Below are 15,121 nucleotides of genomic sequence, written 5' to 3'. Positions count from 1 at the left end.
TTGGAGATTGCATGTGAAATTTATGCACGCTCTGTATGAAATGTAGAAAGGTTGCTTTAATTTTTTGATGTCCTTAAACCCTGAGCATGGTTGCTTCTAGTTTTGTTTGCTGCTTTTTGTGAGCTTCAGAGGTTTTTTAGCATGCTTGTGGCAAAAACAACCAAGAACTGTGTGTGTGTGTGTGTATACATATATACATATGTATATATATATGTGTGTGTGTGTGTGTGTGTACGTAGTAAGTTGGTTCAAGTAAAAGCATGAATAAAAGCTGCTTTCAATACTTGCAAGACTGCTTATTATTGTTAATGACTTGGTGATAATTTTTCCTAAATATGATTAGATTCTGACCATGCATGCTTTTGCGGCAGAGTGGGCTTTTGTGGAGAATTTGCAAAGCTGGAATGCCTGAATTAAATGTATGTTTGGTACAACAGAAAATGTATTAGTGGTCAACGATTAAACCTGATTAACTAATGGAAATATTTCACGATGGTAAGATTTAAATAACATTTACTTACACTAATTACTTCTGCTTTCTGAATAAAATGCATGTCTGGGATTAATGAAAGTTGATATTTTTGAAATATAATTTTGATTACTTCCAAGATAGTAAGATTTTAATTTTTAAAAGTGCATCGAGGTGAAAGAATTTTGAAACATATGTTTTTGTAATGTTAGCCTAGGAAAGGATTCTACAACTGCTGTTTGTGTATGCGAGAGATTATGTGCATGTTCGTGTGTGTGTGAATTCTTTGGGGCATTGTTTGATACCCTCCTAGCTAAGTCCTTATTCTCGTGAAGAGGGGAAGAGCCTTGGCATTCAAGTATTTCCTAGGCCCCTGGGAATTAGAGCCAGCAGAAGCAAGAGTATGGCCAGATGGGATTGGCATGCTTGGCAGTGAGTGGAGACAATAGGTGGGGGCAGAGCAGATGGAGAACAGAAGGGATTGCACATCAGAAAAGGGGCGCTGGGAGGGGAAGAGTCCTCTTGATAGTGAAGAAAGCCTGCCCTTTCTTTTCAAGGGAACTCCTGATTGTATCTTCCTTTAATTATGAGATGGAATGTCATGTCTGTTGTAACAAATATTTTCCATCAAACTAGGTAGCCCCTGCTTCACAGAGTAGGGAAGAAATCTCATGAATAGAGAAGTTGCTTTACCAGATTATAAATGGTGTGTTTTCTGTTTGGGGTTATTTGTAATCTTTTTCTCTTTGCCCTGTAAAGGAAAAGTGGGAACAAAATTAAAATTAAGCTATTATATTATTTGAGTTGTTGGTATAAATATAAATGTGGCAGTAACTACTAAACTTATATACCAGACCTTAGATGATTCAAGCATCTGTGGGGTTTGCTAACTTTTTCCCTAAGTTAAGCTTTCAGTTCTGAAAATATTAAGAGCCCATGCTGACTAATCTACTATTATTTTGCTTCCGGCTTATAAATAGATGTTCGTTTCTAGAATAACTTTGCATGGCTTATTTAAGTATTTGTTGATTTTTATGATGGAGCTTGGAAGTTTTACCAATGCCCAGTTCAAATTCTAAAATGAAATTATTCTCTCAGAATCCTCTATCAAGCTTTCTGTCACCCACCTGCCCAGAGAACTGGGCACAGTCTTTACTCAGAATGGCCATAGGACTGGGGGAAAAATGAAAATCAATTTACTTTTGAATTCTGTAAATTTAATAGTTCTTCCAAAATTTTAAGGTGAACTTAGACACTGTTTCCAGTCCTGAGTACAAATGAATTTGACCAAAATCACCCTGCCAAAATCTACCAATAAAATACAAATTTTAAAAGTTTAAATATACATCTTCTGATCCATGAGTCACCTATAGCTCACTTAATCATGCCATTGGTGGACCTTGTATATGGAGAGAATTTCCACTTATGAAGGAGATTTTGCCATGTTGCATGTAGAGACATGTAACTTACCTTTTCAACCTTGGCTTGACAAAGAACTATGACCTAGATCAGAGAATGAAGCCTTCACCTTTGACATTTTGAGGTATTTAAGATCGTTTACTCAGATCATTGATACTAATTTCCCCATAGTTGAATAATTAAGCCAGTTTCTCATACTTTAATGCAGTCATTTTCTTCTTTGCCCTTTTCTTAGAAATTAATGAAAGAGTCTGCAAACAGCAGAACATTCTTCACTTGGCAAATTCCATCTAATGTTTTCAGGAAGAAAGAGTGCCTGCAGACAGAACTTTGGACAGATTTTTATAATTTGGAGGTTTGACAGGTGTTCCTTAAGTAAGATGACCCATTGAGAAAGAATAAACACTTTCACTGACTTAGCACAATCAAGGTTGCCTAATAGGCTGAGAGCCACATTCTCCTTCCAGGCAAAATGGGATGAAACTAGGAGAGTATGAAGTGGTATTAAATGGCCAGTCAAAACTGCATTTGGACTCCACTGCCAAACAAATTTCTCACCAAGACATTAAGCAGGGAAACACTTACATATTTACATAGTAATTAGTGATGTAGCATTGCATATTAAGGATGTTTGGGGTAGTTATGATGAAATGTTACTGTCTGTGTGCCTTCCATATGCTCCTTTAATTTACGAAATGTGCTCATCCCACAGCATCTGGGTGCATTTATAAACTACAAGTGCAATCAATTAACTATATGATGGCTGCAGTAGGCAGAGTGCTAATTGATGGGAAAAGCCCTCTTGGCTTACACTTTTCAGTTTCCAAATGGAGGAAGAAAACATGTAGCCAGGGACTTTCAACCTTTGTCTATATTAAGTTTAAATGTTTTGAGAACTAAGCTTACACTCTGCCCATTTGGAAAATAATTCACTTGAAACAAAATTTCTTCCCAGTCAAAATTAGTGTTCTTAATTTCAGTATTAATGAGAACTAGCAAAATGCATAGGTGAATAGTGTTAGTAGATGTTTAATTTCACTTGGACCAAGTGGTACATTTTATTATTCAGTCTTCTCTTTCATTTCCCATTTCCTCTCCTTCCCATTTTTTGTTTCTCTGCAGTTTTACCTGTCATTTGTGGATTCAAATGCCATTTGCTCCAGATCTCAGTTTTACTAAACAATAAGCTATGTATAAACTCAGCAAAGTATAATGACACCAAGTTCTGCTTTATACATTTTTGTGTATATTTAGGCTTTCAATTTCTTTGACTTCTACTAAACGTTACCATATTGACCTGGGAAGATTGTTTTTACTTTCTGACACCTTATGTACATTTACTTGACAACTGATATTTGAATCTTCTGAAGACTCCCTTCCCTCATCACCGTGGCACAAAGAATGGAGCCATGCACAGTAATATCTAGTAGAAATGCAATTTTGAGTATATCCACTAACACTGTTCCTTATAAGAGAAAGTTATAAACCCATGGGTATCTCTAGTTTCCCTTCACACATTAAGCCAGTATGAGTCCAAACTGCATAATAACCAGGGAAAAGCAAAAAAGATATGAGATGTTTTCTGTTGGGGGTCATAAATTATGAGTGATTATCACTATACATTACCATGTCCTCCTCAAATTTTTACTTTCATCTGATTTCACTTGATTAAGCATTTGTAACTATCTCAGAACTGTTTTACAAAATCAGTTACATATTTTTGTTTTCATTGTTGTGTGATGTATACATATATATGTATGTGTGTATATAAAATTTTAATTCAGTCTTTCAAATTCCAGTATAGTTAACGTACAGGGTTATACTAGTTTAAGGTGTACAATTCAGTGATTCAACAATACTAAATATTACTCAGTGCGCATCGTGATAGGTGTACTCCTAATCCCTTTCACCTATTCCACTCATTCCACTGCCTACCTCCCCTCTGACCACCACCAGTTTGTTCTATATTTAAGAGTCTGTTTTTGGTTTGTCTCTTTTTTCTTTGTTCATTTGTTTTGTTTCTTAATTTCCACATATGAATGAATTCATATGGTATTTGTCTTTCCTTAACTTATTTCACTTAGCATTATAATCTTTAGATTTGTCCACATTATTACAAATGATAATTTCTTTTTTATGGCTGAGTAATATTCCATTGTAGGTATATTTGCATGTATGTATATATATGTTGTGTGTATATATATGTTTGCATTGTGAATATATATATATGTATATATATGTGTGTGTGTGTGTGTATTCTGCCTGTGAAGCCACAGTATAATTATTTTCTTGATAATAGAAAGAATCAAATACTTTTCTTATTCTTTTCCCACAACTATAATACAGTGGTAAGAATGACTTGAATGTTATCATAAGAGACCAAAAGAAATTAGTCTTTCAAAGATATCTGTATGTTCTCATCTTTGTTTCCACTGCTTTTTTTTTTTTTTAAGAACACAATGAGTTTTGTAGGATACCACAATCTTGATTCTCAGCATATGTCAGACTTTTGACCAAAAATATCATATAAGTTCACAGCCTAAATATATTGGTAACTTCATAGATAAAGTGGGGGCTTAATGCTATCGGAAAATGCTTCACCTATCTGATCTTTACACATTTTTCAGATTGAAAAAACTGCTAGAGCTTCAATGACAATGCCTTCCCAATCAATTGTACAGTGAAATAAATTTGCTTATGCTGAAAAATACTCATTTTATATACAAAAAATAGATTACATATGCAAATACTATGTATATATAATAAAGTATGTATTATATAAATATATAAAACTCAAACTATCTTGTGACTTCAAAATATTACTATTTTATTGTCAAATCAGTATTACATGGGAGTTTTCTTTTTAAAAGCTCCTTATTTTGGAGTTGCATGGGTATAGCCTTAGGTGTCAATTCTCAATTACTCATGTGTTAACTGTCTGGATAATGGGTCACCTTGCATGACTAGATCTGCTTTCTACACCATTTACCCTCCCAGTGACTTAAAAATCATTCTTTTCAATTATATATCATGACTTTGCTTAATTAGCACAACTAGATTTGAGGGGATCTATTCATTGGCTTTCTAGTAGGACTACAAGATTTTCAGAGTTAAATGTACTATGTTTCTGTATAAAAACACTGCTAAATATTTAGCTGCTAAGTAAGTGATTTAAAAGATACATCTAACAAACTAGAAATTCCAGGAAGAACAGCTACCCCGCGATTTGTCAGCAGTTTTCTTAGGAAGTGTATTGTCTCTTTCCAGAATATTGACAATTATATAAGCAATTATCTCAGTGGTTTTCATACATTTGATAGTTAAGATCTGTTAAGATACCTATTGGTTGATTGATCTGTACCAAACTCCTAGTGATGGATGCCTCAGAGGAAAATAAGATTATCTCTTGCCTTGAAAGTCCAGTTGAACAGTCAGGACAAACACATAAAACTAGAGTACTGAAGGCTGAACTGTTTTACCCTGTAGTATCCATGGATGAACACATATTTGCTACACATCTGCCATATACTTCATGGTAGTTTGGAGAAAGGAGAGGTCACTATGGGTTAAGCAGGTGCATGGATGTTATTCTGCTCTATGTTCCTTGTGTTTGTTTAAGCAACCCTAGTTATACAGTCACAAAATAAAATAGCACAAAATCAGATCACATTAGGGAGCGACAAACCCCATCACACCAGTATCAGCCTCTGAAGTGCTGTAGGACACCAAGGATATTCAAACAGGAAGCAAAGTTCCAAGTAGCTTGCTCAAAATCACTCAAGGTGGCTGTTTCCTGTTCTACATGTTCTCAGGACAGCATATTGATTTCTTAAAAGCCAGTCTTTAGGTTTTGTGAGTAATAAAAGTAAATGCAAAATAAGTACAACACTTTTGATTTAAAAATCACCTACATATTTGGTTTTCATTCTCTTTATTCATTAGAAGCAGCCCTCACTGCTAAACATTTTCCTTTATAGTGTAAGAAATTGGTTTTCTTTTACTGATGGGATGATTTGAAGTATTGAGTCATTTTTCCAGTAGTAAATTAGACACTTTAGAGTAAGTATAACTATGTCAGGCTACATGTGTGTTTGTAATTTGAGTGTGTTTGTAAATCGAATGTGTTTGTAAATTACTCCAGCAGTAATTTTCAATCTGCCTGATTCTCCTTCCATTTCTTTGATTCTACTTTCTTTTTGAATGATACCCACTCTAAAGAAAGTAGAATGGAGATGGTATAGGAAGAAAGCCAGGGCTTAGCCTTGAGTGAAACAGTTTTGAATAGTGATAATTACATGAACAGTCTAGTTGTGTTATTGAAATGGTTATCAATACTATTGTTTCCTCAGTAAGTGGTTTAAAATACAGTGAATAATTATGGGAAACTTCATGAACCAGTCATGAGTCCTGATTGAAATGATACATAGGTGCAAACTCTCAAATTGAATACTTCTTAATTACTTTTCGAAATCTCAAGCTAGATATGGTAAGCTTAGGTCAGTGTTTGAAGGCATCCATGCAACAAGGGCTTCCTAGATTCTTGACTTTGTGGTTTCACACATAGCCCATGAAATTTCAACTGAGCAGATGGTATCATTTTAAACAGAAGGCTCGTGATGCAATAACAAAGTAAATACTGATTTTTAGCCCCTCTCTCTCCCTTTCTCTCTCTCTCTCTACCTAGCAATTCCCCTAAATGATGCTCAATTCTTTGTAGTACTTTAGGAAGAAAGACAAAGTTCTAAAATGATAAGATGCAGTAGAAAAGTAGATGCTTTGCTTATTACAGTGTAAGGACATTTCCAAAGACATGTCATACAAGTGAGGACAATACATGCTTTGTTTCTATAAATATTACAAAGAGGAGTGGGATTTACAGGTTACTTTGTTGTGGTTGTGGCAATTATTTTTTTTTTCCTTTATGAATGTATCTGCATCTTTTTAAAGAGAATTATTTTATAAATACCACTTTGGCCGACTCATATGTAATATATAAGATTTGATCAGATTAGTATGCATCTTTTATGTTTAGGTTTTTAAATAAGAGCTCTGATTTAAATACATAGAAATGCTGCAATCAGAGTTCAGTCTTCATCCAGCCTACCCTAATATTAATGTTTTATTTAAGCATTTTTTATTTGCCAGTGCTAAAAAATTAACATTCATTCAGTATGCTCTTGGAGAAGTGATTTTTTTTTTTTTTTTTACATTTCTGGCAATGAGTGTCATCAGACTATATTTGGAAAATTTCAACATTTGAATCCCATCAATACCTAAGAGAATCCTTTTCACTGAACCACCCAGAATTTCTACTTTGAAACATTCATTCAAGTATTTTAGGAGGAAAGACAGTTAACAGAAATATAGTCCTTTTTGTTTATATCTATTTTTTCTTTACACCCTTATATATGTCGGTTTTATTTTGAAGTTAGTCTAAGATTCTCTTTTTTGTTTCCATGGGAAATTTATGCCATTTTCAGCCTAGACTAAACTTTAGACCTTTACAGCCACCCTCAGTTTGCCTCATTCAACATACCCCATCATGAATGAGTTATTTGAGGGGCTTATCTAATCTTAAAACATTTTCTTTTAATGGACATATGTAAAGAGACCGAACTGGAGAAATTTTTACTGCTATTGGTGAGATGAAGACCATCTACTTAATTTTCTGGTACTTGACTTCCCCATTTATAAGGTGAGGGCTTTGTAGCTCTAATACATTATGATTTTGGAGTATGGATAAATGTGAATTTCCTTTAGAAGAAAAGTTTTCAAAGACAAGTGGTCTTAAAACATGCACTGCTTTTCATTTTGTTGAATCATCCCCCTGAAATTTTAGATGATTTTATATATGTAATTCTCTTACGGGAATTTTCATTTTGAGACTAGTGTGAAACTAATTCCAGTTTTGGCTAGCATTAATTTGAGGGAAAGCTCCTTTTCCATTTCCACAATCAAGAATATAGAGGCTCATTAGCATTCTATGGGCAAGGCTGGTAAATTGCAGAGAATTAGTGATTTGGAATTACAGAAACCCACAATAGGAAATGCTATAGAAGAAACAATATCTTTTCATTTCAACATCATCTTGACAAATGGGGAAAAATTTTGCAGTGTGTGCATCATAAAAGCAAGCAAAATTCTGTGAAAACAAAGGGAAGGAGCCCCATACTGCCTGTTCTTGTGTGCCAGAACTTCTACGTTTGCTAAGAGATCTTGAAATTATTTCAAATCTATTTTTCATACAATGAATGCCAAAAGAGCTAAATTATTCATTGTGAGTGAAAATATTTATTACCATGTGTCAAGAAACTCTGATTCCCTTTGTGGTATTCCTAATAAGAACCCTGTGGTATAAAATCATGGGCTGAATCTACTAAATAATTAGCCACATGAACACTGTACCTACCATGTATATTTTTAGGTTTTGTATCAATAAATATTTTATAAAGTGGTGCATACTCTGAACTAAAAGTCCTTCATCCCCAAATCAGCTTCACATTCTTCTCTAAGAAGTAAGGTGCCCTGTGGCTTCTAATGGAAGTGGAAGGAAAAGTGGTGACATAAGCAATCAACAACACGGTCTGAGAAAAATTCTCATTGCTGATAAAGATTTATGAAAAAATAAGTTTGATAAGTGCCAAATGAGATCCTCGGAGCACAAGACTTTGTAAGCATTTCTCTATAAACATGAAAAGGAAAGTGGGTCTAGATTGGGAACAAAAAATTAGATGGGTAGGACAAATTATTTTTATGGATGTTCACAATTTATATATAAAATCTAATATAGCTTGCAAAATGTCTATAGTAATTTGAAATAATTAGCAGGGAAATATTTTTAGACATAGGCAAATAAAATTAGAATCTTGACATTTATAATTTCAAGACTTCTTAATGTATAGAAGGTGCAGTGATTGCATTTTTATTTTATTTTTTTTCTATTTGTTATCAGCATCTAAACACAGAATTTGGTGGATATTCTGGGAAACCAGCATTTTGGAGTACCAGTTGATATGTACAGTAGAGGTTTAGCTCTTAATATAATCTTAGCACAGATTTGACTCCCAGAACACAGTTAACTTGAAGCACTTGAACTTTCAAGCGAACTCTAGACCCAGCAAAGCTCAATAAGCACTGTGGCACCGAGGAGAGTGAAGAAGGGCAAGGCGTTAGGAGGTGTGTGGTAGCCCACGCTCCTCAGCCAGCTCCTTCCCTTATTGGCAGTGTGAAGTATAGGCTTGGATTTGGTTTGGGCAGCTCTGGAACACATGACCAGTTGCCCCCGCTTGGTGTCTTTCTTGGCTAATCAGCTATTTTATATTTTGTTCTTTTATTGGGAGTAATTCCTCTTACCACCTCAAATTTACTGTAGCAGGTAGGATTAATTTTTGGAAAAGTATACCTGGGTTCTGACAGGATTTCATCTGATAACTCACCATTCTTAGCCCATTTTAGTTAAAGCCCTGAGAAATTGCTTCTGTTTGTTTTATCTTCTATGATTTGGTGAAGAAATATTCAAGAGCAGGAAACTCCTCTACTGCCCGCTTCTCTGTTCTGTGTCTTAGGGTTCGGTGTGTAAGGGGAGTGAGGTCTTTGCTGCCACCGACAGCTAAAGCCTTAAGACTCCACTGAGTTAGTTAATCCTGGGGCAGAGCTGGTTTGACAGATTGTCTTATTTTTACTTGCATATTTTCTAATGCTTTATTTCCCCCTCTTAAACACCTTTCTAGAATTTTGGAACCAAGACCTATTTCACATCTCACTGAGTGAGGCATTAATCTTACTTTCCTAAGTGTGAAAGACCTCTGCCATTGGTCTCACTTGGAAAATGAACTGAGACACCCTCCCACTTTCCAAACAGGTGGAGGAAACTTTTTTCTCCTTTACTCCTTCTTCTGCTCATTCTTCTTCTTCCTCTTTTTTTTTTTTTTAAATTTCCTGTTCGCTTTGTCTCTCTTCTTTTAATTTGTCTCTATCAGAAGGATGCTACTGGCATCTGTTGCTTTCTTCTGTCCCATTTGTGTCACTTAAAAGTCAAATTTTGAAACCAATATCTGGATATAAATTTGCTGAGTTATTAGCCATTATTTTTAAACATCATGGAAGTCAAGAGAACTAACTGAATTCTGTGACATTGAAAGGAATTATACTGAGGGGTGTCTGGGTAGCTCAGTTGGTTAACCATATGACTCTTGATCATCAGGGTCATGAGTTCAAGCCCCACATTTAAAAAAAAAAAAGAAAGAAAGAAAAGAAAAGGAAGGAAATATATTGAACACAATTTAATTCTTAGAGGGATAGAATTCTGTAGATTTGAGGAATGGAAAGTAAGATTACTCATTGTAGCAGTAGTTAACTGGACAGAAACCAGAGTCCTGAGGATATAAATATTAGAAATTTAATTTTTAGTAAAGCCCTGATACTTCCTTTTTAATTGTGCTGGGTTTGTTTAGGGTGTGTGTGTGTGTGTGTGTGTGTGTGTGTGTGTGTTTTGTTTTAATTTTCTCTTTTAAATTAAGGGTATAATATTTGTTATGGTTGAAAATATTGGGATTTTTTTTTTTTTGGGTGTCTTAATCCTTAGGATTCAATATTCAAAGATAAATGACGGAAGGTAGGCAAAAATGGTATTACTAGCAGTGACCCATCATCTGACAATTCAAATCATGGTGAAATAGTCAATATTTTAGCTACCATAATACCACTAATTGTTTTAGATAGAAACTATCACATTTAGCTGGAAAGTAAATTGTTTAGAACCAATAAATTTCACTTCCTTGGTTAAGCATCAGGCCCTGTATGTTTTTGTTTCGTATGTGGCTGCAAGGCCTTTCATGAAATCAAAGGTTATTGTATTTATGTAGGTGTGCATATATTTTCATATTTGTAAGACTTTTAATTTTGAAATGATGACAGATTCACAGATAGTTACAAAGAAAACACAGGGAGATCCCCTACACCATCTATCCAACTTCTCCCCATGTTAACATCTTAATATAACTGTCGTCCAATATCAGAACCAGAATAGTATATTGCTACAAATCACAGAGTTTTTCAGATTTCACTAATTACATGTGCCTGTGTGTGTATGTGCAGCTTCATCACATGTATAGCTTCCTGCACCCACTACCACAATCAAAATACGAACTGCACCATTACCACTGTGTTACCACTGATGATTACATTTTATTATTTTTTTAATTTATTTATTTATTTGAGAGAGTAAACAAGAGAGAGAGAGAACACAAGCAGGGGGAGCAGCAGGCAGAGGGGGAGGGAGAAGCAGGCCTCCTGTTGAGCAGGGAGCCCAAGGCGGTACTTGATCCCAGGACCCCTGGATCATGACCTGAGCCAAAGGCGAACACTTAACCAACTGTGCTATGTAGGTGCCCGATTATTACATTTCAAAGGGATCTGAGGGGTCTAACCAAATCCAACCTATTTACATTGACATGGAGAGTGATTTGCCCCAGGTCCATGGCGTAGGTAATGATGGAATTCCTGGTTGGTTCAGAATGCTGTGTCCTATCCCAGACCACTTTCAGACATCTCACCTTTCATTCTCAATTTATAAAGTAGGTCCCTGTTGCTCTACTAACTTAAAGAGAAGAGAATTGAAGCAAAAAAAAGTTTTAAGGTAGTTGAATTGACCCAATTTGTCATAATTCTGGATTTTCAAAAACTCAGATATTCTCATCCTATAATATTGTCTTTATAATAGGTAAAGGGAGCATTGACTGTCCGTGGGAGCATTACTGGTTATTTCACACAATGCATGTATAGGCTATAGGTAATCCATGTTGCTTCATAGTTTAGATTCAGCATGGTTGGCAAGGGGGAGAAGGTGCTCAGCTGTCATCTCTAAAGACTCCCAGAGATTTAGCTACACGTTATATAATTGGTACATCCAAAGAATTGAATGCCCCCTCTCTCCCATTCACACACATACACAGCAGATAATTTAGAAATTTGTTTCCCTTTCCATTTTGCCCTTAATGCTTATACTAATTTAGTTACCAGCTATAAAACTACTGAGGTGAGGTTTTGGGGGTTTGTGAATGGGGAGGGTCAGAGCATGTGCTTTAGTCCACTTACCTGTTTCGTATCCACTTTGGGACAATTTTCAATACTACTTACTTTGGGAATGAATCTGATTATAGAAGAGGAGAACAGAAATTATTTGGGAAGATTGTAGCATCAAAGACTTTTCTACTATATCAGCATCATAGAAATTAGAGATGTAAAAGACCCATTAGCTGATGTGCCCTATTTCCTTGGAAACTGCAGTGAACATTTTTCAAAAGACCTAATCTATTTTTGTTTAAAATAAATGGGAACTCAATGTAGATTCTTGTTAGAGCTTGAAACTGCTGATTGTTGTGTTTTCTGGGTTGTTCTTCTTTTTAGATCCACTTGACAGTATGCATAGCTGATTATTGTGTTCTCGTTTGTTTACTTCCAGAATCCCTGTAGGCTTTTTTAGAATGGGGGAGGTGAGGAGAGGACCACTGCAGTTTTAAAGTACATCAACAAGCTGTTAAATCCAGGAGTGTGGGGGTTAGAATGAGTGTGTGTGTGTGTGTGTGTGTGTGTGTGTGTGTGTGTTTTGGAGGACAGGTCAAAGTTAAAGCAGCAAAGTGGACTTGTAACTGCCATGCTTTGGTAGCTAATAACATTTTTGTGAAGGTTTTGTTGGTAATCAAATACAGGAGATAGTGGGGTCCCTGGTGGCCTCATTTTATGTGGGGCACTTTTTATCATGATGGATCATTTGCAGCAAAAGCTTTTGCTAGGAATACTAAAAAATATGCAATCTTAGAAATCCAGCTTTTTTTTTTTTTTCTTTGCTAGTGAATGAATTTTTTAAAAAATATTGACTTAATTTGCAGAGTACAATTTTACATGGAAAGAGCCTTAAATTTTGAAGAGAATTTGTTAAGAATTATTTCTTAGACCAAAGAGATAACTTTAAAACTTTGCATTTTTAATGTTCTGTGGATTCCATTTGAGAGGGGGGGATGCTTTTGTCAAGTAATCACTGCTTTTATTGCCAATGAATCATGAAACTATTGTGGAGGATTTAGTTTAGAAGCATCAACTGAACCATTTAAGAACTATTGAGGTAATGATGATTCAAACAAGACAAAATTACTTCTTTTGTATGTCTTCTTGGTGATGGTGGTGGTGGTGGTGGTATTGCTTTTTCAAGGGCGGGGGAGCATTTGATTTAATGACTAGAATTACAGACTTCTTCTTTCCTGCCTTCTTGGACAGGACCCTTTTAAAAAGATCCTCCACATTTCATTAGACTGAAAGTTTTCTTTAATTGAGCATCCCTAAATAATTATCATGCTTCTTTAAGGATATGTTCATTTTGAATGAGAAAATTAATATGAAAATTCAATAGAAAAGTTTTACAGTTAATTCATATTGAGAATTCAACTCTGTGTTTGCAACAATGAGGAAAGTGTTTATTGTTGTATTTATGTATACAGCTTCCTTTAGAGCAGCCAAAATGGTGAGGATGGCCAGCTAAGAGCAGATAATGAATGACTAGATCTCTACATTTGCATAGCTAGATAGATAGATAGTATTTTGTGGTTTCTAGTTGCTATAAGCAACAGAGACAGTTATTTCCAAGCCTTTCAAGACACAATGAATGGCAAACATTGTGTGCCTAGCAATTTGAACCTCCACATATGAACTCAGTTGAATGCTTGAGAGCTAAGATGAAACTCATACACATTCTTGCAAACCATTGCCATGGCAACGTACTTAAAATTTCCAAGGTCTGTCTCCTTCGAGTTTGCACCTGCAGTTAGCTTATTGTGAAACAAAAAAGAAGGCTTTCCAACTTGAAAATGCTTTGGAATAGTTGGGAGTATGTTTTGAAATAAAGTGGAGTTTGAAAGTTGAAAAGCAAAATAGAACATTCAGGGGGAAAGTACATTTACATTCTCCTTCCAATATTTGGCTTTTTTTCCTCCTACTACTTCACAGTACTCTAGGCAAGGGTAAATGTGGAAGAGTCTGCTTATTGTGGTTATTAGGATATTGGGGTTTTGCCCACTTTAGCAAAAAACATGCTGCCCCCTGGCATGCTGGGTAACATATGTGTGTGTGTCTTATATAGTTAGAGGGCAAGAATAGCCAAGATTTATTTAGTGTTTACTATGCATCAAGAACTTCATTGATCATGATTTTCCCAATTCTTACAACTACACTGCAGAGATGGATACTGCATCCTTCCCATTTTACAAATGAGAGGTTAAATCAGTCATCCAAGTTCTGCTAACTCCAGATTTAAACTCTGGCTCTAATGCTCATGCACCTAAATCACTAGGAGCCGCGTTACAAGGTCCCATAACCAGCAGCAACACTCCTCAGTTTGTCAGGTGAGGAGCTGCTTCCAGGAAACCAGAAAAGGAGCTACCGCAGATGGCGTCTCTCTACTCAGAATACAGAGTGAGGGGCGCCTGGGTGGCTTGGTGGCTTGGGCCCGTGCCTTCTGCTCAGGTCGAGAGCTCCAGGTCCTGGGATCAAGCCCCGCAGGGAGCTTTCTTCCCCCTCTCTCTCTCTGCCTCCTTGTGATCTCGGTCTGTCAAATGGATAAATAAAATCTTTAAAAAAAAGAAAAACTACAGAGTGACTCAAATATAGCTGAAACCTTGGGAGCATCAGTTCCACCCCCTGAGTACAAGCAAACATACCCTCCATTCTTTCAGGTAGCTTGGCGGTCACAGACACTGAGAGGGCCACCTTCCTTGTTCTAGCGCTCATCTCTCTCCCAGCAGGCTCAGGGGAACATTGAGTGAGGCTTGGCTTCTATTTGATTAGATCTTGGCAAATAGATTGAGGTATTTGGGGTGTAGTTTTAATAAGAATCCTTGGACTTTAAGAAATAAGAAAAGCCTATTTGAGAATCATCATAGTAAAAATGTTATTGCGCGGGTGACTTAGAAATAAAGGCACTACCTTCAGAAGGCACCTTGTATTTTGAGGAAACGAACGAGTCAGTGGACCTGAAGCCATGAGCCTCGACTGAGGGCTCTAAAGCACCTGGGCTTTTTAGAGCACTTCTCTAATCCTCTTTTCCTTATAGCCCATTATTATTTCTCAAAATAGAGAAACTTGGTTATCTGGATTTCCAGCTCAAAGCAGATCAAAGAAGTGATTTTGAAAAGGAAAAGAGTGTCTCTGAAGGCTGACATTGATAGACAAAAGAGAAAACCT

The 15,121-nt window shown here is 35.9% G+C and overlaps 1 protein-coding gene across 26 annotated transcripts in view; it reads left to right on the top strand.

Annotated features, from left to right (window-relative positions):
* The window catches only part of NRXN1 (neurexin 1), a 1,178,968-nt gene that overhangs the window by 1,123,857 nt on the left and 39,990 nt on the right, over positions 1-15,121 (top strand). The window lies entirely within an intron of this gene.

This window comes from Mustela lutreola, chromosome 9 (genome assembly GCF_030435805.1).
Source record: "Mustela lutreola isolate mMusLut2 chromosome 9, mMusLut2.pri, whole genome shotgun sequence".
NCBI lineage: Eukaryota > Metazoa > Chordata > Mammalia > Carnivora > Mustelidae > Mustela > Mustela lutreola.
The sequence above is the reverse complement of the archived record's forward strand: the minus strand, read 5'-3'. Positions and strand labels throughout refer to the sequence as shown.